The 25,941-nt window shown below is 41.4% G+C and overlaps 1 protein-coding gene across 1 annotated transcript in view; it reads right to left on the bottom strand.

Annotated features, from left to right (window-relative positions):
* Window positions 1-24,364: 24,364 nt before the first annotated feature.
* The window catches only part of sh3yl1 (SH3 and SYLF domain containing 1), a 99,387-nt gene continuing 97,810 nt past the window's right edge, over window positions 24,365-25,941 (bottom strand). The window contains exons 11-12 of the transcript XR_003751500.1: window positions 24,767-24,923; window positions 24,365-24,483 (exon numbers count right to left, since the gene is read on the bottom strand). The gene's annotated coding sequence lies outside the window, so the exon portion shown is untranslated. The remainder of the gene's footprint in view (window positions 24,484-24,766; window positions 24,924-25,941) is intronic.

Here is a 25,941-nt window from a genome sequence, read left to right as displayed (position 1 = left end):
GCCACGCCATCGCTGCTAATAGGTGCACAGGGTTTTTTTTTCTCAACTGCAAATCCAGATGTCATTGCTTTCCACTCCAAATGTTGTATTGTCACTGAAGTACAGCGGATTCCACTTAAAAGCCATATGGCAAATAGATTAATATGGTTCGAGCGCTGGAGAAGCCCAATATTGCCCAAAGGAAAAAGAAAAAAATGGTGTTACTATAATAAACATATCGTGAATAAAAGAAGAAACTTCAGAGTATAAACAAAGATCACATAGGATACAAAGGTCCACTATTAACGGATTTTAGAACTATATTGGCATTATTAGCTTGATCATGTAATATTCAGAAGTGAAATGGTCAGTGTTTAAAAAAAAAATCAACCATCAAACTTTTTTGTGTCTCAAATGCATGATCAGTTTCAGAATGTCAAATTGTACCTTTCACATGACAAGGCAGCGTATTTAAACATGACACTGGAGCAAACAGAAAATCCACCATTTCTTCTCCCTCTCTCTCTCTCACTCACTCTGTTTTTTACTTTTTTTTTTGGTTCTGTTTTTTTAAACAATCACTGCTCTATGGTTTCCAAAAGCCATCATTCGGCACTGCCAGAAAAAAAATTAAATAAAAGTGGATGAAAGAGCAAATAGTCACAGAAAGTGAACAATGGCGGTACTGAGAGCTCTTCAGAATATGGCGGAGGAAGAACTTGGATGCACTGCTGCTCCAGAGTGGACAGATGTGCTCTAATGTGTTTTGGCTGGCACTCAACAACATGGGTACACCCAGAGACAAGCTCGAAACAAAGATAAAGATATGGTAATTCTTCTGGCTGACAAGCACAATAGATGCTCTTCAGCTAAAGGAAGGGCTCAATGAAGAAAAGAACACTTATCTATTTGAAAAACCTAAATGCCTAAAATCAGCATGAACATGTTTTTTAAGGTTGGTGTTTGGGGTGATGATAGACTGCTGATTAAAATTGCGCTCCCTGGTCTACACCTTGGGAACCTTTTAGTACGTATGTCTCATTAAAAGAAACTTAGAAAGAGTTGCACCCAAGAAGGAGAGCAATTCTCTAACAAAAGAATATTACAATTATGACAATTAGAGCATCTCTCACTAGCTGCCATGTATTAGGGTGTAATTGATGTTGTAGGTTGACACACCAGGCATGAATATCATACTTAGCCCCCTCTATGCTTTTGTTTGGGAGGCTACCTGATTTGCATTCTGTGTGCTTTTTTTGTGATGAAGTCTTCACTCTTTCAGTCCATTAGAAAAAAGGAAGGAGGGAGGGGTTAGTGGTGGGGTTTGGGGGGCGTTAGTGCATGAGCACAGTAATCTGCAGCTCGGAGCTTGTGTGAGAGTATGACCCTTGGAAAATGCCACTTTGCTTCACACATTAGCTGCTTACAAAGAAAGAAAGCTAATGTATCATCTAATTGGGTGAGCCACTGCATCTGATTTTTCTCAATCAGACTGTTAGTTCGGTAATTACCCATCTGCCTCGGGTGGAAAATGGCAAGGCGAACACCCAGTTAATAAAATTCTCAAGAGCTCTCCAATGCAACAAGATGAGACGAATGTTGCAGGATACAGTCTCAAACTATTTCAGTACCAGGCTGAAAACATAACAAGGCCAAATTGAGCTGATTCATTTATTTAACTTCACATTGTTTCAGTGCATGGATTTACTTTGTTGTTATAAATATGGGGAAGAATAAGCAGTACTGTATGTGTGTATTGTAAACAAAATACATAGTTCATTATAGGTTTCATTAAAGAATCAGTGACTTTAGAATGACAGAAATTGATCTAGAAATCTGCTGTTTTATACACTATGAATTGAACACAAATTCCACATTAAGCCACTGACTTTAAAGTAATGAAGATATTCCAATAAACAAGAGTTTTATTGTAGGTCAGGGTGTATTTGCTCCAGGGACATATATAACTAGTCAAACTGTGAGGCTATTTCCACCCATTATGTTTTATGTGTATGTGTCTACCAACTGCTGCCAGCCCACGTAGCCTAAAATTCCATAATAACATATATTCTACATTACAATGGGAAATGGTGACGTAACGGCATCAGCCTGTCTGCACTGCCTGCGCTCACTTGCATCCAGTCTCAACACCTATCATTGTCATCGCCTCCACATATCTGCCCCTTTTACTTCTGCACATATTAGGTGTTACAAAAGTGTTTAGGTCTTACAAACAAGACATTAAATAAAACAGGGACTAAATGCTCCTGTCAATTGCATTTGTTTCATAGATTATTGTGTAGGTTTGACCAGATCTTTTCAGTACCAGCATCACTGGCAATGTCGAAATGTCTTTTCTAATGCATTTTCTTTCTAAATACTTTTTCGTTTACTGCGTCAATGACATTTTGTCCCATTTGACAACAATTACCTATCCTATCAGTAATCTTGAGAGATTAGATCATTTCAGATTTAATCGCTTATCAAGGGACGCCCAATGTCATTTGCTTGTCAATGAAGATTTTATCAGTTTTTCTTCCTCACCACGACATTTATAGATTTTCTTAAGAACACTGCAGTCAGACCCACTCATGTGCAACAGTAAGGAACTTGTACTGTCAACAAAGAGGACCGATTTGACTGCAGTCAGAATTGAAACATTATACTGTACTACATACTACTACCTAAATAAATTTCTACAAAAATGAATTTGCAGTTAAATAGACGTATGTGTCTATGTCGGCATAGCCACTTAGCACTATTAGCATCATTAGCAAGTGTTAGAGAAGAAGCCAAAAACTAAATATCATGCAGATACAAGCTCTCCAAAATGTTCTTGTGTGAGTACACTTAATAATAATTTATTATAATTAATAATTTAAAAAATTTATAACAGTTTATTAAAATGCTTGAGGACATTTTCCTCAACACAGCAATAGGATTAGATGCACCTAAAAAAGGTTACATGGTTTCGGCCCTTGGTGACAGGTGCTTGGAACATTTCAATGTAAATCACATTCCAACTGTTAAACTGCTTTATATACTACAGTGAGGTCCAATATGGTGTGTCTAATCCAATCAAAGAATTCAGAAACTACACAAATAATGATGTTTAGATGCTAAATTGCTTATTTCTCTGCCGTCCAGCAGTGTCCAATCTTTTTAAAATTCCATAAGACAGTTGTGTGGATTAGTCTTGGTAATTAACATCAGTGGGGTATGTTTACAAGCCGCTTGATGAGAAGCTTGAACTCTTGCAAAGAAAGCAGTTACAAACCATCAGGGGCACAAGAACAAACCCAACTTGTAATTCCATCTGTGAGAAAAGTTAGGACCCATTGAGGGATGAGAGAAGACTTATGTGATTACAGCTTGGATTAATAAATGACACTTGATACACATAAGGATCTTACTCAGTGGTGAAGAGCTTAGCTCACAGTTGCTTAGGCTTTTTTCTTTTTTTTTTTTAGTTAAAAGGCCTTTAGAAATGGTAAATAATGAGACTTTAAACATCATTAGGGGGAAGCTAAGGACAGACAATTACTTGCAGAAAGCTGTTAAATTGGACATGCCATCTTGCTGTAGACTGGGAGTGTAATCTCTTTTGTAAGTGTAAGTGTTGGGAGTGTAAAAGTCCTTTACATGTCTTAGAGATGCTCACTCAAGTAGCCATTGTAATTATTTCAAATGGTCACCAGGGAGATGTCTGGAGTGAGGATGCGCAGGGGCACGGTTTTACTGACACACAACAATGAGCTGTGTTCTTGGCACCAATATCGCAATAGCGAGCTCCATGCTTTTTCTATGAACGTTTGAATGCATGTATACACTGCACCTCAATGGTAGACAAAGCAAGAAAAAAAATTCAAGAATATATTTTTGGTGCAAAGAAAATCTCATGTAAACCGACTTTGCCTCTAAAACAGTGCCATGTTCTGCATTAAACACGGATTGTCCGGGGATTTTATTCTGAATTGAGAAACACATATTTTTTATATATAGTAATCCTTCTTACGGATGTAATGCTAAAAGATTAAATGATTTATTGTGTGTTATTTTGTACTAAGTGTTATTTCAACAATTACCACATATAAATGAATGATCAGAAATGATATTTTGCATGCATTTACTGTGAAATTTTAAATAATCTGAAACGCAGCACCCTGATGTGAATTAACAGAGGGCCATTTGTCCACAAAGGTAATGAATGTTTGTTAACAGCATGCCCAAGAAAGCGTGTTGAGAATGAAGACATAGCCTCTGGTCAGACTGGAAAGTAACATAGCTTTAACTGCAGGCTATAAAAATGATTCATGAGGAATTTGAGACAATTAAGAGTGAACTGGGGTGACACAAGCACTCATGGTCCCCTCAATGATTGCGCCGGGAAGGAAATTAGTTTGTTAATTTGTAAAGGACAAGAATAATTAGGTCTCGAGGAACAAGGCAGCTGCTTAATGGCGGTTAATGAGAGTCGCAAGAAAAGTGAAATCTCACGCCTCGCTCTCCAGCCACAAAGATCGGCAGAGATAAAACACGAGCAAAACTGTTTCTTAACACCGGAACGCTAGGCAGGCAGATCGACTACCCTCACCTTTCGCCTCCGGGGTGCAGAGTTAGTCCAACATCAGCCGTCTAGCACAGCATTAAGTGATTTTCCAAGTCACAGCGTTCAAGGAGCGATGTGAAAGTTTAGCGAGTGCCTGATTGGGATTGCTTTGTAGAGTTGATTGGGGTCAGCTCAGTCGTGACACGTCAGTCCACAGTAAAATATCACCGAAACGTGGTTAAGTCAGATTTAACACTAAAGATAAGCAGAAGACATGGTGAAACACCTGCCATTGCCCCTAAGGCCATAGCCAGAATTTTTTAAATGTTGATATCAAAACCTGGACATCGGACTTGTAGGTATTGGAATTTCTGTGAATCCTTTCAGTGGACACAAGCATCGAGACATGGTATGGCTGTACCAACTGGGAGGGTCCTTCAAATGTACCTCATTTAAATACCTCCTTTTTAAATACCTCCTTTTTTTTTGTTGACACCGAGATGATCAGATAAATGCTTCTTGCTGAGCCATCCTCCATTGTAAGTTGAAATTGTAAGTTGCTCTAGCAGAGCAGAGAAGGGGTTGCACCTCACTGTAGACTAGATCGACTCAGTTAATAATGACCAGAAACGACATGCTTAAAAAATGTGGCCATATGACACTAGACCTTCATAGACTGAGGTATACCATTCACTTGTTTATTAATTAGTTTTAAGCAACTGTTCTTAGAACACAATAAAAACCTGCCTTTGTGATATATAACTAACATTACAGTGCTTGCAATTGGACAACTTGGATCAATCGGCATGGGTGCAACACCTCCATGAAGCTCCAGTTCACATCTGAGCAAAGGGAGTCTTTCATTCCAACACAATGTCCATGGCCTTCCTGCAGTGACATTTCTTCCATCTTTTATTTACTTGTTGTTTGGCGTGGAACTCCTCCAGGCTGTGGATGCCTCCGGGTGAGCCCCAGGCGCTGTCTCACTCCGGCCACTGGAGTTCAGTCTGAGCGCCACTCATGGTACGTTATCAGAGCTCCAGTCCAGAAGGTATGTTCAGAAATTCCAACCGGACAAAGCGGGTCATGTCTTCTCATGAATATCACAAAGCCAGAGACCGAGATTTTCCTTGTTTTAGTTGACACATTGGTATTGTTATATACTTTTTTATTCTTGCTTGGTCAGGTCTGGAGGTGCAGATGTCCGGTATGATTGTTGCTTTTTGCCCTGTGAGAGGCTGTGATTAACTTGAAAGCAGCTGCATCCTTTCTTGAGATCTGAGTGTCATCGTGGGGCTTGATGTGTCAGTGCTAACATTCAGGCCCCTGTGCTGAACTGTGCTGAACTGTGCAGCAGATGCTTTCGGACCTGCTTGTGGTTTTTAGGTGCTGAAAACCATTTCCATGTCACTCGGTAATGAAGATTTGAAGTAGATGCTGGGCTGCGTTGGACCAAAATGGTGCACGATAGACTATTTATTCATTTCTGCACTCTGCATTGTTATTTTTTTATTATTGTTATTATTACAGCGCTGGCACAGGCACACAGTTTATGGCTTGTGGCAGGTTGGCCAGACACACTGGCTCAAGTCTTCTTTATCAGAAAAACCAAGAGATGAAAGCTGAGACCCGAGATGCCCAAGAAAGTCTAAAGGGACTTGTCTCCTATCTGAGGCCCTTCCTGTGTTTTTGTGAGTCAGAAATTCCAGGGAATTTAAGAAGGATGGCACACACACTGTGAATGAGAAAATGAAAATCATTTTGTAACACAACACTTGAAGACGACAGGAACAACCTGCAAAGGAAACTGAGAAAAATGTCAATGCTGTTTTAAACGGTGCCCCCCTCCCACTGCTATTGTTCAATTTTTCAGAGGAAAACAAGTCCATCAGCAAAAAAAAAAAAAAAAGACTGCAAGCCTAGACATCGTGGCGAACACAGTTGAAGTAATATTTTTTTGTCTGTGTTCTGAAGTTGACGTCACCCTGAAAGTGGGACCAAGTGTGTTTTTCTCCCACTTAAGAAGGTGTTAAAAAGGACCACTCTTCTCCAAAACCTCCATCAGACACCACCAACATAACATCAAATCATTTTGAAGGTATGACAGATAAAAACAATAAAATAAAATGGAAGCATCAGGTGTTCTATGACAATAAAGACTGAAGGTGGGTTTCTTTAGTAAGCATCTGTGTTTGCTGGAATTTTTTCATTGATAGGTCGTGGGAAACTTATGTGAGTACATGGCATAATAGACATTTATAAAATCTAATTCTGTCAGCAAAAACTAAGTCATCATTGTCATCTCAATGATCTGAAGCAATCAAGGTCCTGCCTTGGTGATCTTGGTCTAATCACTGCTACTCATTTTATAGGTAAGTTTTCTCACTCACACCCTTGTCCTGCATGGTGATGTTTTACTGCTTTTCTATTTTTTTTTCCCCGGTCATTATTTTCTGTTTATTAATATCACATTTTCCTAATGTCGAGATTTTGTGCCTCCTTCACACCCTGTGGCATGAAAATTACAAAATTTGGTAATCATATGTATGTGAAACTCTTGGAGCAAGTAACCATCAGACACATGACTTTAAAAAGTTCTTTCTTGAAACTAATCAGCATCTTAACAGTAACCTAACCGCCCATGGCACAGCAAGTAACAAATAACCCTGCACGGCACCCACAGGTAACCACAGGATGAATGACAGATCACCCTTTCATTCCCACTGGGAAATTACCCATTGATGAGATCTTCTGAAGTAAGTGCTTCACAATTGGGAAATTATGACTTTGGATTTAATGACACATAGCTATTGGTTTTGTTATGAGTGCGATATTGTTCCCTTCCAGTGTTGGTCACAGGACAGCAATGTGTGAGTGGTGCGAGCAGATCAGAAACACCAAACCAGTCATGGGTGGATGAGACATCTATATTCATTCTTATTCAAACACAGGATACCCTGAATTTCTGGCACATTGCAGAAATGTATGTGTCATGGTGTCAGAGACCAAATTTTAAGGAACGTAGTACATTATTTTTAAATATTTTATTTTAAAAATGGGTCAGTATTTGTGTTTTATATGCTGAAATGTCAAACAAATAAATGATTTCTATGAAAAAACCTGAAGAATAATTGATTATGAAACATTGATTGATGATGACATGTTGTATCAAGCTCCTAGACCAGCTGTATTAATGGAATGAAAAGTGTTGAAAACAGAAGTTATTTTCTGCTGGGAGGGAGAAGAACTGGTCTTAAGGTGTAAAATGATATCTTATATTGAATGAAATATGTAGATTCTAAGACAAGAAAGTGAAAGGTGGAGCCAAGACTGGGACTGAACTCCAAATGTCCTTTAGTGGAACTGATCACAGAGTGCACGGCTTAAACATCGACTTCAGTGATCATTGGGGACATTAGAAAGCACAGCTATTCTGACACTTGAGTTTATTTAATGAATACGAGGACTTCAGACATGAGCTGCCACGTGGTCCCTTGTGATGAATCTGACAGGTTTTACCTAGAAAAATCCCCTAAACAGTTCAGACACATCGTTCCAAGTCAAGCTCCCTTCATTCCTGTCATCCTTTTCGTTTTAAAAAGGCTTTCCCACGCACACTTTCCATTCTCTTCAGAAAGACATATCACCACCAGGTTCCACCAGTGTCCCCATGTGGGACACAACATGAAAGTATGTCTGTGTTAATAGGTGATGAATGGCAAAATAAAGGATGTCTTTCTCTCCATCCTTCCTTTCTTTTTTGTCTTGAAGGAGATGAGAGGGAGAATAAAAATGACAGTCTGTCTGTGGTTTTAAAGCTAGTCCCTGTGTGCATTTTCTAATCTCTTTATACAAAATGACACAGAAAAATGTTCCGGGGCCTAAGGCAAAGCTCTGGCAGTCCCATGGCGACCCCCTTCTCCACCACGAGTTGGGTGTGGACCAGAGCGAAACTGAGGAGGAAGAAATAGATTTTTCACACTGTGGTAATGACTGGCCTAGTAAATGCGTGCATTCATGTTTATAGCAGTGGGACTGAACTGGTGCAGTTGACTTGTTTGACTTGAATTGAGAGCCCAGTGGCCACAATGCAAACATGCCACACCACTTCATGAAGCTTTCATATAATTATGAGTATCTAATAATGACCAGGATTCTTTTTACCACAAAGTCAAACAGATCAACACCAACCTTGGTTAGCTGGAGTTCTTTACCCCCCCCCAGCACTGGAGGCACAATTAATTATGACACTTTCTTTTTTTTATCTCATGGTGGCTGAAGGTCACTGTCCATCAAAGACAGCTCTCTTCATTCTTTAACAGAATATAAGTGATGTCTTCTCATTTTCATTCTGTTTAACGGAAGTAGAGGAAGTAGAAGACATACTCCTTTGTCACCAGTGGAGCAACCCGTCCTCCTCATGTCTGTGGTAAACGTATTTATTTACTTTGTCCCCATACCTCACACCTATCAGCCCTTTTTGAGGAATTAGCTGAGTCTATATCCTAAACGCTGTCGATGCCCCCCGCATGAATGTGATTCATGGCCTCGGCAGCGGACGTGACCTTGTCAGATGGCACTCCTAAAAAGCTGATGGATAGAAGGAGCGAGGGATGAGGTAAAGGAATTCAGGTGATGGGAGGATGACAGTGATTGAGCATGCTCCTGCATGACAGAGTTTGCCGTGACAGCTGTTTACTGAGTCCTGCAGCACAGGTGGCACCGGCCCGCAGGAACGTGTGGAGAGGAGGCCAACGTCCATACAGGATGACTGAATGGCACAAGCAATATCTCTGCAACTCTGTACTCGGGGTGGAGGCTGGAGGATCATCTGCTTCTTAGGGTAGAGGTGAGATTGGGGTTTTGTAGAACCCAAATGGACAAAAAAATCACTTTAATCTATTTATTCCCATGTATGCTGAAATGTAGTGTCAGTGTTAGAGAGCGATATAGCAATAAATATATGCGAACGCACACACACACACACACTCATTATTGGAATGCACTTAAAGTTTTGTGTTTATAATGTTTTTATTACATTATATGATCTCTTGGGAAATTCAATGTCAACCCTTTTTTTGGACAAAAGGTAAAATCTCTCAGGATTAGGAATAGTTTTTTTGGTAGGATTTTCCTTAATGCTGATCTTGACTTCATGTGACACCTGCCAAAGACAATCAACTTTGAACAATGAACAATTGAACACTTGTCGCCAAATTTCACAGATGGCAGAAAGAATGGGACACTACCTGGGTCTCCCATGGTGAGTGACATTTATAGTGTCCAAGGCATTACCCAGAATCCACCCCGAACCTCCACGCAACCTTAAATTGAACGGTCGCCAAAGCAAGGACTCCAGGAATATCATTCTGTCACATGGTGGGGAAAAAAACACGCTCCACAGAGTGGGGCCAAAATAAATCACAGCACTTGTCTAAATTATCTGCAGGTCGGGAAGTTTATGAACTTTGAGTTGCATTGTGTCATAAATCACAGCCAAAAGGGCTTTGGGACATGAGAAGAGATTCTCTCTCCCCGTCTTTGCTCTCTTCCTCAATCCATTCAGGCTAATACACTATGTGTAGCGCTGACAGAAGATTTAAAAAAATTATGTCAAAAGGTGGTAATCCTGAGAATGAATGGTGCACAAGGATAAATTGGCTTGATATGGGGGAGGTGCTGGGTGTCAGACCAGGTATTCTTTTTTCCCCTCACCTTTTGGCCTTTTCTCCTCCTGGTTATGGGGAAGCAGTAGGTAGAGAGGGTCAGCTTTCACACAGAGGCTTCTCCCCTGCCTGGCATGTGACCCTGAATTCTCCCAAGGGATGATTTAGTGTTTTTTTTTTTTTTTTATCCCAGTGCACGCTCAACATCATCTGTAATTAGGCTCTCTGCTGGTTGACTGCAGGCTGCAGAGTGAAGACCTGGCTGAGGGAAGTCCTACAGGGCCCTTACAGCCACAACAGAGGACAACTAAATGTGAACGGTGTTGTTCAGGTCATCTTTCACGCATGCACTACAAACCTCCAACTTCCAACCAGCGCATGGTAGGTGGTGGATCATGTTAGAAATTGTAAGGTATAAAATGCAAGTAGATATTTACACACACTTTATATTATTACTTTTATTACAGATCTGTGCATGGTATGTACTTTGCGCAATACTATTCAAAAATGACAAGCCACTAGCTTGGAATGTATATTATAGACCCAACCAATGACAGAAAGCCACTTTTTTACCAAGGTCCATGATTCTCAGAACAGTATCAAATAATACTGTGTTTGAAGTTGTACAAAGATATATACCAAGTAGCCACAACAATAAAAACACAATGTAGAGACATTGTTGAGAGGTGAAGCTTTTATTGATTTGATCTGTTTTTCTAACATATTTCAGCAGAAGCACAATCAGATTGAGGTCAGGGAATTTGGGCATCTTGGGTGTTAAATTTCGGGTGGAAAATTTGATTCATCACACCAAGCCACAGTCTATCACTGGTCCATTGAAAAATACCTACAATACGTCTGTTGAAAATTTGGTGATAGACAAATGTTAGCATGAGCACTATGTCTCATCTGCAGCACAAGCAAATAAGGAGCAAGGGGCAACATTAATGTTTTCAATTATTTGCAATACAATATTAACTTAATAATGCTTAAATACAAGTTTCTACCAGTTGCCCTTCCTTGGACCATTTTAGAAAACACTAACTACATTTTTGGAAACTTTTTAGAGATTTGTTAAAATTTGGCTTTTGGTACAATTGCCCCCTTGGCCCATTTTCTTGCGGTCCGTTTGCTTGTTGTCTGATTTATTTATTAATTGAGAGTTTATGAATACTTATCACTTCAAATCTCAGTGGTTTTAATAATTTGGCTCAGTTGCTGTACTACACTTGATTGCTCAGATATTTACATATCATAGGATTCCATATGAATAGGCCTAGTCAGTTTGGAGGCGCATGTTTTTTTAATGCTGGCTTTGTTCAGTGGCATCTGGATGTACTTGGTGTACAAAGGTGCAGCATCTAAATAATCTACCATTGATTCTCAGATGTTCTGCCAGTTTATTCTGTCGTTGTGAGGCTGTTTCATCTCTTTCACCAACCCCTGAGTTACTAATTTGACAGAAAGAACAGAGACAAAATCTGAATGTTTTTATATGTAGTAGTAGTAAATACTTCCAATTTCTTTCTCTCTTTTTAAATAAAGCTCATAATCTCTTTCTACAAAACCTATAAATTCACCATATATTGAAAGAAATTCAGCACAATACAATTACAGAAAGAGAACAACATGATACTGAATTGAGGTCTTTAATTAAATACACCCTGAAGTTCAAGTACAAAGATCAGTGGCTCCATGGTGAGACATGTCCATCTGCCCAGATAGCCCTCCAATTCTCCTCACCCCCTTTAATTAGCCAAGGGTGAAGCACTTCTTGCTAACCTCTAGCATGCAGCCATGCAATGCAGTGAGTAAAAGAAGGTAAAAAAAAATTATGCCCCATGACTGCAGTTGAAAATGACAGATTAACACAGCTCCCCTCCCCAACCCTTTTATTCCAAGGGAATGCTGGGAATTCCTTGGGGTGAGTGTCAGCCAGAGGAAATGCATCTGTCTGGCTGTTAATATGTGAGCAGAGCCTGATGATCCGAGTCTTTAAAACCGCCATTGGTGACTTGAGAAGATTGACTTGACTAAGAGGGAAAGCAAAAAGAAAAAAAAAATAATAAAAAAAAAGATAATCCTTCCCTCCTCCTCCTCCTCCTCTTGTTCCTCCTCACTCGCACTGTGATCCTGCGTAATTGCTCCTTCTGTTCGCTGCAATATGCTGCCTGGTTCTTAACTGAGGTCTTGTGATCTCGTCTCTCTAATTCTCTGTAAGACGCGAGGAGAATGTGGTGATCGTTGGCTTCTCCTCCAGCACTGTGCTGAGACCCTGTCATTGTTTGCACTGTATTTGTTTGCACTGTAAGAGCCCAAAGTGCTATAATAGATGTTGAGCATGGGGCTTATTCACTTGTGTAAGGTTTAAGGTGTTCTCAAGATTTACATAGAAAAAGATTTGAAAAGAATCACTTACTAGGTTTTTTGTATCTTGTAAAAGAGATTACCCTTTAGTTGGAGCATAATTATTTTGTCACCCTTAACCATAATCTTTTATGGTGCTTTTATAAAAAGATTTTAGCACATAGCCATATTTGACAGCTCTCACACACACTACTAGCTAAAATATAAATCCCCTCAATACGTCATATTCTCAAAGTAGTTTCCTTTTCTAAAAAAAAAAAGAACTGCCCAATCTGCCAAAACTGATAACTGCACGGTACAAAAGTAGGAGTAGGCAGCAGATCACGATCTGAGTGACAGAGGAGGGTATTAATAAATGAAAACCACAATGGCCAGGAACATCTTAACAGGCCACAAATTATACAAAAACGCACCATAACAGTAGTTTAGCATCATTCGAGGGCCAACATCTAATCACCAGGCCCTAATAAATTGACCCCAACACACCTCTTCATTTGGCTAGTCCAGGTGAGCCGAGGTGTAACAGTCCCCACCCAATGTGTGCGACCCAAGAGGCGCACAAAAAAGTTACAGGCCATGATGGCGCCGAAGCGCAGGTGGACCAGAACACTCTGTCATCCCCCTCTTCTGCATCTCTGAGAGAAAGTGGGCCCAGAACACTCAGGGAACACTCCTCTCCTCCTCCCAAACAGAGTCGGGCCCGGACACTCAGTCAGCCTCCCTGCACGCTCCTTCCAGGGAGGTGGAACCTGGCATTCAGCTGTGTGTCTTTCACCTGGGGGCATATCTGGAGCCTTTTTAGGGCCCTCTCTGCCCTCCCCAACAGCAACGAGGTGCATCAGCCTCCAGCACACACACACACACACACACACACACACACATACAAAGCAAGTCGTCCATCTGTAGTCCTGAAATCTGTGGAGGCACTTCAGGGGGCAAGGTTCAGGAATGGTGGAGTTGGGACCAGTGGAGTCTTTCTGCCTCCTCGTCGCTGTCATCAACCTTTGGTTCTTCCTTCGAATATTGCGACAACAGGAGGTACGACTCTCTGGGATTGCGGAAGTCAGCTCGCGCCACGACCCTCCCCCACGGGAGGTCGGTTCTTCCGTCATGGTGCATGCATGAGTAGTAGGCACCAGAGTCATGGAGTAGGCACCAGAGCATGACCTGAGTGAGAGAGGGGGGTTTAAATAAATGCCACAATGGCCAGGAACATCTACACAGGCCACAGATGAAACAAGAACGTACCACAGTAGTCCTTCAAAAACCGACAGAGACATGAGACTGAAATAAAAAGAGTCCTCTCAATACACTTCTCAACAGGCTTTGCCTGGCTAGGCCAGGTTAGCCAAGGCACGACAGATAGCAAGATCCTGCCTCCTCCCGCCTCTGGTTTCTGTCTTTGTCAGAGCGTTTATTAAATCATTTTTATTTGATGATTTAGTGAATATGACGCTCCTGAGCCCATGACACCTCAGCCCCATAACACTTGGAGTAGCAGTATATAGCAGTAAATACACAGTAAATGTGTGTGTGTGTTTGAAGTATATAGCAGTGTGTGTGTGTGTGTGTGTGTGTGCATTTAGAGGGTGTAGAGCTTGGGAACCACATATCTGGATCTAGCGTAGCATTGAAGTGACCCAGATGCAGGTGTTTGAAGGGCTTATGATCGGAAAGATGGTGAAGATGAATTTGTAGAAATTAACTATAGCATTGTGGCCAGAACGAAATACAGAGTTCTATGAATGAAACACTAGGGCTGTCAAAAGGGGCAGTGGTGGCCTAGCGGTTAAGGAAGCGGCCCCGTAATCAGAAGGTTGCCGGTTCGAATCCCGATCCGCCAAGGTGCCACTGAGCAAAGCACCGTCCCCACACACTGCTCCCCGGGCGCCGGTCATGGCTGCCCACTGCTCACTCAGGGTGATGGGTTAAATGCAGAGGACAAATTTCACTGTGTGCACTGTGTGCTGTGCTGCTGTGTATCACATGTGACAATCACTTCACTTTATTATTATTATTATTATAAAATGAACACATTAATCTCATTAAAATGAATTCTAACACTTTTTCAGCAGCTGTGTTTTGTTTACTCTCTACATGCAGTCTGACAAACCCTTTTTGTTTTTTTGTTTGTTTTTTAGTTGACTTAAGTTATTAAAGTTGGCAAAAGTTTTGAAATTATTGTTATCTTTTTATTATCTTTTTTTTTTGTTACAAAATCCTGGCATTTTAACATGGGTGCAAAATTCATCCTAACTAGAGGCAATCCATATATATAGCTGGAGATGGACAGTAAAAGAGTTTTTGGGGTGATTCTGATTTCTCACATTTGCACAATTGCAGTCGGTGATGCGCCTGCATCTTTAATTCATTATGGAAACTTGATCCCATAAGATGAATATACTTCAAAGCACAGTACCATTTATAATAGTGTCGTGATTGTCGCAATTAATGTTTTTTTATTTATTTTAAACTTACATATATATATATATATATATATATATGCCTGCACAAAGAAATTGTTACATTTAAACACCTTCACTCTGCAAAATGCTCTAACGTTTCTGTGTGACACACACACGCACACACGCTCTGTTTTCTAGTTTCGTAGGCAAACATTACCCTGGCAATAGCAAGCGATAAACAGGAGGTCTGGTGTAAAATTTACATATATGCTAAGCACTTGAGTACAAAATGCAATGTGCTAATACTGAAGCGATGAGATAACGCGCCGGTGGAACTGACATGGGGGCCGCGCCAGTCAAAGTCAAACGGCCCTCGCAGCTCCTCCATTTGCCGTCGGATTAGGCCTGCATGTTTGCTCTGAGTCTCCCCTCGCTCGCTCCCTCCAAAAACAGATGCAGCGCATTGATTAATGGGGCTGGCTGCGCGGTAAAAAAGCCCCGAAAAATGTCAACCAGTGTCTTCAAGCGCGGACAAGCACGCTGCTCGTAGCCTGGAAGAACAATGCTTCTCCAAATCCGAGAGGCAGGGACACGTGCCAGATATTCATTGCAACAGGAGGTCACGCTGCTCGTCTCTGTGGTCAGCAGGCTGATGTGTATAAGTGTACATAAGGACACAGAGGGAAGCAGAGGTTTAGGGACTGTGGGAGACAAGGCTTGATGTGGGGATAATAATAGCCAATCACGTGGGCCCACAAGTCATTCCGGACGAGTCCTTGTTGTCGGAGGTTAAACAAAGTGCTCGAAATTAAGGACGCTTTTTGCCTGGCCTGTGCCCTCGACACTTGCAGAACAGGCTCCGGGGTAAATGCACATGTGATGGGAATGACATTGACAGTCCGGGGCTCGGCGTCCCCAAAATAACCTTCAGATTTCAATACCATTGATTGCTGTGAGGAGTGGGTGGCTTGTGCCCTCAAACTCCAGCGTGCGTAATTACGGGTGGAAGCTAGTCGCATGGGTGGGTCCATCCCCCTCTTTGCCCCACCTCTCCAGCAGGAACTTTAAATCTCTGGAAGTGGTGCTGTTTCCACACAGGCCACCTAGTTCAGTCCCTGTTTGTTAAACCCGCCTGATTCCACATCAAGGCAAAGATGCAACTGGATCTGGGTGTCACCGTGTGTCCCGTTTGTACCGACACATGCACGTAGGCCTAGTCTTATCAACAGTGCTACTGTTAAAATTACCATAGCTTATTCCATGGACAAAAGCTGAGAGCTGCTGAAAATGCCATCGATTTTACGTTTCATTTTTTCCAGTTTCTTCATTTATTTATTTATTTGTGTGTGTGTGTGTGTGTGTGTGTGTGTGTGTGCATGTTTGCTTGTGTCTGTGTGTGTGTGTGTGTGTGTGTGTGTGTGTGTGTGTGTGTGTCTGTGTGATTTGACCTTGGTCATTGCTGAAGAGGCCTAGTTTCTTGCCAAGCCAATCAATAAGCCAAACCGGCAGAAGATGGGTATTTAGAACACCGGAAGCTAAGCTCAAACAGAGATAGGTTATCTGCCCTGCCCAGAGCACACTTCTGTGCAAATATTGTATTAACAAATTTTTCATGGCAACTTGCTTCTCTTTCTCTCTGGCCCACCCACCGCTTCCTCTGCCTCACTTTCTCTCTGGCTCTCACTCTCTCCATTGTACTTCCTTTTAAAAACTCTTCTGGGGAGGTGGGGTTTGGATACTGTGTTTACATTTTGAAAGTCAGGCGTACGGTAAAAAAAAATGTCCCCGAAAATCAGCACTTTGATCTGAATCACTGACACCAGTTTAATAATTGATAAAAAATACTACAAGCCAAAATGAATATGTCTACTGGATTTGCTTTTTGCAGCAGTGGGTTCGATTCAATCTGTTCCAAACTGTAACACAAAGGAAAAATACAACGATAACAACAAACACACACACATTAATATTTACACGAGGTGAATTTCAAAGGGTACACAACATGAATAAATAAAATTAGCTGATAATATATTTCATAGGGTCAAAGTGTCATGCTTATTATGGTTACTAGGGCTTGTCAGACCTTCTCAAGAGACGTTATTTCCTCATTTTATAATCATATAATTATCTAGGCATAAATGTTTCATAAACAGTTTCTCCAAATTCAAATTAGCCCTAAAGGAATCAAATCAGCACCAAAAATGTTTGTAATTCCTCTTCAGTAACCATTGCACCACGTTTAAACCAGCTGACAGTGTTTTACTAGGCGACTAGCAAAATCGCTGTCATTTCACGCGCAGCCTCTCTTCTCCACGGCTAATATATTGTTTTCTGAAATCCTCTGAAGACATCCCAGGATGTATTAAATTACGAGGCAACCTGCATGACTGTGAGATGAGAGTCTTGGAATATACCCGGGACTGCAGAATGTCTTCATATTTTCCACACAGCCCAGTGCTGAAATTCCTTTCAGACTAACAGATGCTCCAGTCCTAACAAGCCGAGGATATTAATAACCACAAATCATCATGTTTATTTTCATTGTGCATTGTGTCCTCACTTAGGACTAAAAAGTAAGACACTGCAGTGTCTGCATGGTGGCCAGCACACACACACACATACACACACACACACACACACACACTGTGTCCTCTATCTGTTGCTGTCTGTAATTCTTTTAATGTCAAGTGGACATGCTTGTGTGTGAGCATAATATACGTTTACATGCTTAAAAGACATGTAAACAAACCATATAAACAGACATATTCGTGTCTACATTAAGCCCGAGAAGCAGATGAAACAGTCTGAGGATACGTTAAGCAGACTTATTTGGTCCACTTGAGTCGCAGGTTTAGAAAAAAAGTTTGCAGATGACTACTGAGTAAATCAAATGCTTTCACAGAGTTTACTATTTAGTTTTTTAATTCACCTTTCCCGTATAGCAAAATTGAAATGTCCACAGTGCGGCTTCACTCAGCCCGTATACCACAAAGAATAATGACCCTTTGTCGGCCCAGATCTGGTTTGCCTGGTTTACAAACCCTCACCAGGATTTTGTAGGCACAAATGTACCATCAAGAGGTTTCCAGTAGCGTATAGTTCAGGTTTAGAAAAGAAATGTGATTAATCACAAAAATTACACCATAACAGTTACACACCTTTCTTATGTTAGTTTTAGCCAGATTTATTAATTAAACTGAACCAATACAGGGAGCAAAAGTAACCCTTGATTTACCCATCATCATGAAGAACACTCAGACTAACTTGGACCTCACTGTCTGTACTATTTCTATATTAAAGTTGTGTCTTTGTGGCTTTGTTTTGCTTGTGGGACTAAACCAAGAATAATATAGAATTATAATTCCAAGATCCAAAATTAACTTTACATTCATGTTAAAAAAAATTGGATCAATCTGCACATCACTAGTAATTAGGAGTTTTTATCAGCTTAGAGCCCTAAGGCAAAACTGAAATCAAGCTTTACCAGTAAAAGCAGAGAAGTAAGTGAGGTCTATGTTGGTCTGAGTCTTTTACATGACGGTGGGTAAATCAAGGGCAAAAGTGATTGAAAAAGTGATTGTCATTGTGCACACATCGAAATGTGTTCTCTGCTTTTAACCCATCACCCTTGGATAGCAGTGGGATCATGAGAGGGGCCTGGGGAGCAGTGCGTGGGGAGGGTGCTTTGCTCAATGGCACCTCAGTGGCACCTTGGCAGCTTGGGATTCAAAGCAGGAACCTTCTGATTAAAGGTCCGTTTCTTCAGCCGGTAGACCATCCATTGCAATCCTCTTGAACCTTACATGGGTCTGAATTAACGGACCCATAATCAGAATCCCAATCAGCCAACGTGCCACTGAGGTGCCACTGAGCAAAGCACCCCCGGCTCCCCGGGCACCTGTCATAGCTGCCACCTGCTTGCTAAGGGCGATGGGTTACACATTTCATTGTGTGCTGTGCAGTGTTTCACAATGACAATCACTTCATTTTCATATGTTACCTGAGGAGGGGCAGAGTCACTGATTTTAAGGTAATTATTGTCAGTTTTACAAATATAAATGGCTAAATCAGGGATGATTCTTGCATCCGTATGGGTTCTTTATAATTATCAAACCTGGCTAAAACAACAATAGAAAAGTGTGGAGCTTTTTTGACATTTCTGTAATTTATCAAACTTCTTTTCTAAACTATGATGAAACCTCATGATGGAACAATTGTGCCGAAGAGGTTTTTACTCAGATCTGGATTACTCACCTCTGGCAGATCTGAGCAAGGGCCATCATTCTTTGCGGTATCTGGCCCAAGTGTGTGGACCTAGCCGCACTGTGTGAGCCAGATCCGGGCTATACCAATTTTGTTAAGTCGTTTAACACGGTGAATTTGTCACACCATAAAGGAAGTTTTTATTAATGACTGAGCCCGATTTCAATGATCTAAAATACGATAGGTGATTAAGGCTAAAATCACAAGACATTGAGCAGTATCCCCTGCTGCCGGGAGGCATGTCTGCTGAAAATGCTAATGCAATGCAACTTTCTCAAGCATCAATTGCAGGTTTGAGGAGAAAAAATAGCTTTATTGGACCGGAACAGTGGTGAATGTTTTGCTAGAGCTAGAATTTGGGACAATGATCTACCCTTCAATAAACGTCATTCCTTACTTGGTCTGTAACAGGCAACAGAGTGTCGCCTTGCTATAAGCTGCTTGGCAAGTGAAATCATTTGTGATGCCATGGGATGAAATGTAATATACATAAAATGTCTCCTTTATACAGATTCCACGAAATAACAAAAAGCCCAGTTCTCCAACCTCACTATTGCCTCTTGAGGTACACAGTGGTATTACAAGACACAATAGGCTAGCGAGCATGCTAACTTCAGTAAATATCTTGCCAAAATAATGCATAGACACAGAGATAACATTTACTCACATTCTGTTCATATTTTATTTAGTTAATATTGTAAAGTGGAGTTCTTACAACTACTCTACATTTGATATCTGTCCCTTTCCGTTCCCCCTGTCCAGTTTCTGCCCATCTGTCCTTGTCTTCTCTCTCTATCCCTCTCTCTCTGCATTCAATCCTATGGCTCTGTGCCTTGTGTCGGTTTTCTCTGTAAGATTGGTAACTGTGAGACATGTGACACTCTCCAGGAAGGTGGGCACATGTCATCTCCTCCCAGCATATGGACGTCTACCCGTCCAAACAGGCTTCGCGTAGCCAGGTGAACATCTGTTACTTAACGCTCTTGTGGAAGCGGCAGTCATGATTCTGAGACAATGGCGCGGCAATAGAGCTTAACCGTTTACTGTCTGTGGAGAGATACCTTCTCATGCTGAGGAGAGTTTATCTCCCCTTTCAAGTAATATTCAATATTCAAGTAGTTTAGGAAATGATGGAATTTTTTAGAGCATTAAAATATTCAGCTTTTTCAATGTAATCTATCCACCGAATAATGAATAATGCTTCCATGAACTGAAAAGGCTGAAGTGAAAAGGCTGAACTGCCAAGAAACAGTCGGGTTTTGCTTTTAAAAGTCAGACATCCTAGTTAACCATCTGATTAATGTCTCATAAACTTATTTTGTCAGATTTATTCTCTGTTTATGGGTGAGACCAAGATGATGCCAAACATATGTTAGTGGGCACACAGTGAGAACAGAACGATGAGAGTGCTGGGCGTGAGTGCTGGAGTCTGGAGATGAACGGATCTGATGTCCATCATGAGGTTTTAAAGATCACCAGCACATTAAGAGTTTACAAGCTGGGTTAGATCGAAATGCTGCTGTTTGTTTGTTTTTAAAAATGTCCGAGGCTTCTGGTGAACACGAGACTAACTTATAGCGAAGGATCTAATGAACATTGATCTCCAGTTCTGGAGGCACCAGCTTCCATTTTCCACAACCCCTGAGTCAACCCAGGTAGGTGATAATTAGCAAAGAAGATGAACTTGGAGTGTAAACCCACAGGTATGTAGGAAGGGAGCATTTCAGGACATACCTGCTTCCAACACTGACCATATTTTCAAGTTATTAGTTTGTTTAATTCAGTATTATATTTGGTGAAAAAATATCAAAACTGGGTTTTGTTTAGTTTGTTTATTTTTTTTAAATAAGACAGCACACACACACATACATACGTACACACACTCATACACACACACACACACACACATAAGTATATAGTTTACAGTACAGTAAACACACAATGCCAAATTCAGCTTCATTGGTAGGGTACAGATCATTGGGGCATCCCTCTGGACTGTTGTTTTTCGGCCGTGCAGGGGCCGCTTCGTATGCCATAATCAACGGAGGTTCTTACACAGATCCTCTCCAACACACAGGAGGTGTTCCGGGCTACTCCTTCCCCTTCAGGATGACAGCTGGTGAGAAACCAGCCCTCCAGTGAGGAAATGAACAACATGGACAAGGTGAAAAAGTCACTGTTTCCTGCATTAGCCTCCATTTTCCTCTATCCTCCATCCATCTTGTGACTTCTTTTTCTTGAACAGTGTCTTGTGCAAAGGTCATTGTTAGGGGATATCCCTCCAACAAGAATAATGGGATGCTTTTGACAGTCGGAAGGAACGAGGTATAACTCTGACAGCTAAAAAGTGAATGCATCTTGTAAATGGGACAGTGAATGGCCAAGCGGGTAAGGAAACAGACCTGTAAGGTTGCTGGTTTGATTGCCAAACCACAAAGGTGCTACTTAGTGCCATCCCCTCAGTCTGCTCCCTGGGCGCCTTTCATGGCTGCCCACTGCTCACTAATAGTGAGGGGTTAAATGCTGCGGAAATTCATCGTGTGCAGTACTGCAGTGTTTCACAAAGACAATTACTTCACTTTCACTTTTCAATGCTTTTCAGACATCAGTATATGGGGGATGTATAACTGGATCTGTGTTATATGTAATTTTTCTGGTAGACTGCTTTTAATTCGAACTTTTGGCCTGGAGAGCCAATTTCAGGACTGTAAATTCTATAAAACTTGAATAAAACCACACCACTGTTTTGATACCCTATTAAAATATTGAAATGAAGTGTAAGCATTTAGCATCCAAAGGCTAATGCAAAAGCCATTTCAGGTATGGGTTGAGAAATAAACCATTATGGGCAACTGCTGTTCTTTCCTGATGAAAGAAGCCCAGGGAGCAGTGTGTGTGGAGACGGTGCTTTGCTGAGTGGCACCTCAGTGGTACCTTGGCGGATTGGGATTCAAACCGGCAACCTTATGATTACGGGGTCACTTCCTTAACCACTAGGCCACCTCTGCCCCTTCTATTTATTCAGAATATTTTTTACATTATTTTTTTTCAGTTGATAACTTTACAGCTACATCACTTTAAATGTCATATATTCCCCCCAAATCCCATCATCGACCATAATCACATGGTTTTTCAGTGTGGGTGTTTTTCTGTGGTTTGTGCCTCTTTGTAATTCTTCTGTTGAAAAGATGATCCCTTTGCAGTTGTAATGCATGCTGACATCCAAACATTTGGTTCTGTGACAAAGAGCAAAGCCAATCCTCTGTGTGTGAGTGTTGGATGCAGATAGACACTTTGGAGTGCTTGGTTCTAAGCTCTTTACACTGTTGTATTAATTTCAGCTACCAGGGGAACAATTTGGGGCTTTCTTGCTTTCTGCGCATGACACAGTTGACACAGATAACAACGCCGAGTGAACTCCAGCCACTCTTCTTGTACCGCGGTTTGGCTGTTCCCTTCAGACCCTGATGTTGAAGTTGACCACGCTGTGCCCTCCTTGCTTTTCTTTTCATCTCTGGAGGTGAGCAGTGCCTTCAGGCCATGTCTGTAGGGTTTTGCTGGCGCGCACTGAAGGTAGTACCACTATCGCGCAGCCCTCTCCCCTCTAATTAATTTCTCGCTGTGCTGTCATGTGAAATGGTGTCATCGCGCCTTGACCCCTGATTGTTTGTTTGTCTGCAGTTTCTCCGCAGAGGGGGGCAGGCCGAGCCGAGCCGAGCGACTGCCGAGCTTGCACGTGTTTTTTGGTGCACGCGCCCCACTGTTTTGTACACAGTAAAACCAAACAGATATTACAAAGACAAATCATTCGGCATCATTAACATATGATTGAGGAAAGAACCTGGACAAACAATTTATGTCTTTAGTGCTTTATTATGAATGGTTACGAAAGAGGCTGCTCTGCTTTCTTCAAGCACATTAATGAAAATGGGAACACCTGCTGCTTTGTCTTCCCGGTCCATGACCGTTCTCAACCAACATCTGTGCCCATGTCTGCTACCGCATCGTAAGGAGGATCTGTGATGCCAGCTTGGCACACGGTTCAAGAGCTATGGGTACTTGGTCTTAAAGCAGTCTTTTTTTTTTTGTAGAATCGTTTATGATGAAAATGTTATTGCTGTGGCAACATAACAATTGCGCCTCCATTTTGGCTATCATGATCTCGAGAAAAACAAAGTTGTTCTCAAGAGACTGTTTGATTGTTTTTAGTTTGGTTTGAACTGATTGGTTTAGATTGAGATAATCCGTTGCTAGATACAGCATCGTAGATGAATGTATTCCTTAATACTTCAATCAGGTGTTAACACAAGCAGAAATAGAGTCGTGTCTGTCAGTGACCGACAATTTTCATGCAAGTGTCTGTCACTTGAGGAGACATTATGTCAGGGAATTATATCGTTACCAATGCATTTATGCTTGCACAAGTAATAAAAAAGGAATTGGTATATATTCAAATACACCTGCTGCATTCGGCCAAGTCAGAAACGTATGACTAGCGTGAAATGGTGAAAAGATTAAGTCGTGATCTTAAGATGCACATCATTGCCATGCAATTGTCTTAGTTTTTTTTTGGATGAATTAGCCTTGCTGTGTGGTCATAGATACTAAATTTCACATTCATATTGGACCAGCCTGGTTGGCCTTTTCAGTACCCACAATTTTTTGGTTGAATTTAATGTCTGTTTTTTTAAATCAATATCAGCTGTACAATTATTCACAATCTTCTTGTTACTGCATTCTCAATTCTTCCTATCCTCTCAGCACGTTATTGCATGTGCAGCGCTACGGTGCTACGGTGCTAATGCAGCGCTAATGCGCCCTGTGCGCGGCCTTCTCCAAGGACGTTACGTGGCAGTGCAGATGTGCCTCTTCTTCTTCATTACCCCATCAGCGGTTGAGTGCAGTCCTGATTTGGCTGCTCACAGTGGGATGTTATTCACCGTCTTTTTTCTTAAGGGCAGAGCAGTCGACGTGACAGCGTCTTATCCACGTCGTCTCTGGAATCCACCAGGAACACACCACCAGCCACCAGCTCCGTGATCTGCTTGACCTCTTTTTTTTTGGCGGTTAAAGTCATGGTATGGGTAAGTAAAGGCCTGAAAAACAAACTCGAAAAAAAAAAAAAAACACCAGTGCCCTTAACCTTTACTCGCCTTACTTGCTCAGACCCCAAAGCTCTGTTTACGCAGGGATGCTGGACTTTACAGCGTGTCTGTGTGCCAGGCCAATGTGCTTCCAGCGTGGCTTCTTCTCCCTGAATGAATAAGGTCACAGAGGTTAATGCACCCAAGGAAAAGGGATAAACAACCAGCTGCTGGATCGCTGATGTCTAATATCACCCATGCAGAGAAATTCATGGAAAGATTCGGGGTCTAATGCAGCTAAGTCTGCTCTGTACATTTGGGTTGTAAAGCGTGGCCCCTTGTGTCCTGCGGGTTGAACGAGTTTAAACTACAGATGCTTCAGACCAGCAGCAATATGATGCAATGACTTGGCAAAGATTAATTGTCATTTTCACAATTATTTTTCCTGCAGACCTTAACGTCTTGTCTGCTCCTGTCCTGCTCCTGACCAGTCCAATCTGTTATGGGGGAGCGCAGGATGGATTCCATGATCAGAATACTTCTTCAGGTGGCTCTGAAAGTACATCTGTGTTGCCCTTCTACTTGAGAAAGTCTTGAGAAATGGTGGCACCTGAGAACATGACAGAAGTCCAGATTGGCTGAATAAATTGGTGCATAATTCCTAACAGGTTCTGTCATACACATACTACCGACCTGGCAAACATCACAAAAAATAATTCCCGTATTTGTTTGCTAATGAATTTGTTTTCTTTTTGTTTATTTATTATTATTTATTAATGTTTTTGTTATTATTTATTTATCATGTATGGCATCTGCAGACACTTGGGCAGCATATTTGTGGCATTTTGAACACCAGTACACATGTGATGATAAATAACTACAGTTTATTTTACAGCTTACAGTATGGCCTAGCTGTAAAGTGTTGTGAGGAATGTACTTGAAATAACGGTCATTTATTTTCATTCTCAATATTATGCACAGACTGTTCACACCGTATGTCCGGCTGCTATAGTACCCTTTTTTCCAGTCACCTTAGGTTGAAAAACAGATTCGATATCCTTTTGGATGCAGCTGTGTGGCACCGGCCCTTGACCTCTGAACGCTCACATGGAAGACAATATTTATCCAACATGCATGCTCTTCAAAAACTCTTCAAGAATGTTTCATGACTATATTTTAGTCTGTTTTTGTGAGAGGTACCTCATATGCAGTACCATGTACCATGCAGTACATATAAAGGTATGTTGTATATTTCTTTTATTTATAATAGAAATGGTGTCAAATCTGAGCTGAGGTTGAATCATGAAGCACCTCCACATTTCCTGAAATGATGATCACATCCGAATAACTTGGTCCAAGCATGTCTACATTTGCCAGTCTTCATTTGCCCTTTTTGTCTAGTTGAGCCACTCGAAGGTTCGTGCCTCATGCTGGTCGTGTGCAAATGCTTGAACAGGCTTAACAGCTGTGGAGCGGAGCGATCTGCAAATACACCAACAGACACAGAACCGGAGCCGTTAATGCCGTGATTATGGTGTGAGGCCGCCAGCTGTCGGGAGCATGCCGCCGCGACTGCCGCCCAAAAAAAGCAGGCCCCTTCCGCCTGCAGGCGGCGCCCTCCTTCATTC

Source organism: Denticeps clupeoides, chromosome 1 (assembly GCF_900700375.1).
Source record: "Denticeps clupeoides chromosome 1, fDenClu1.1, whole genome shotgun sequence".
NCBI classification, from domain to species: domain Eukaryota; kingdom Metazoa; phylum Chordata; class Actinopteri; order Clupeiformes; family Denticipitidae; genus Denticeps; species Denticeps clupeoides.
The sequence above is the reverse complement of the archived record's forward strand: the minus strand, read 5'-3'. Positions and strand labels throughout refer to the sequence as shown.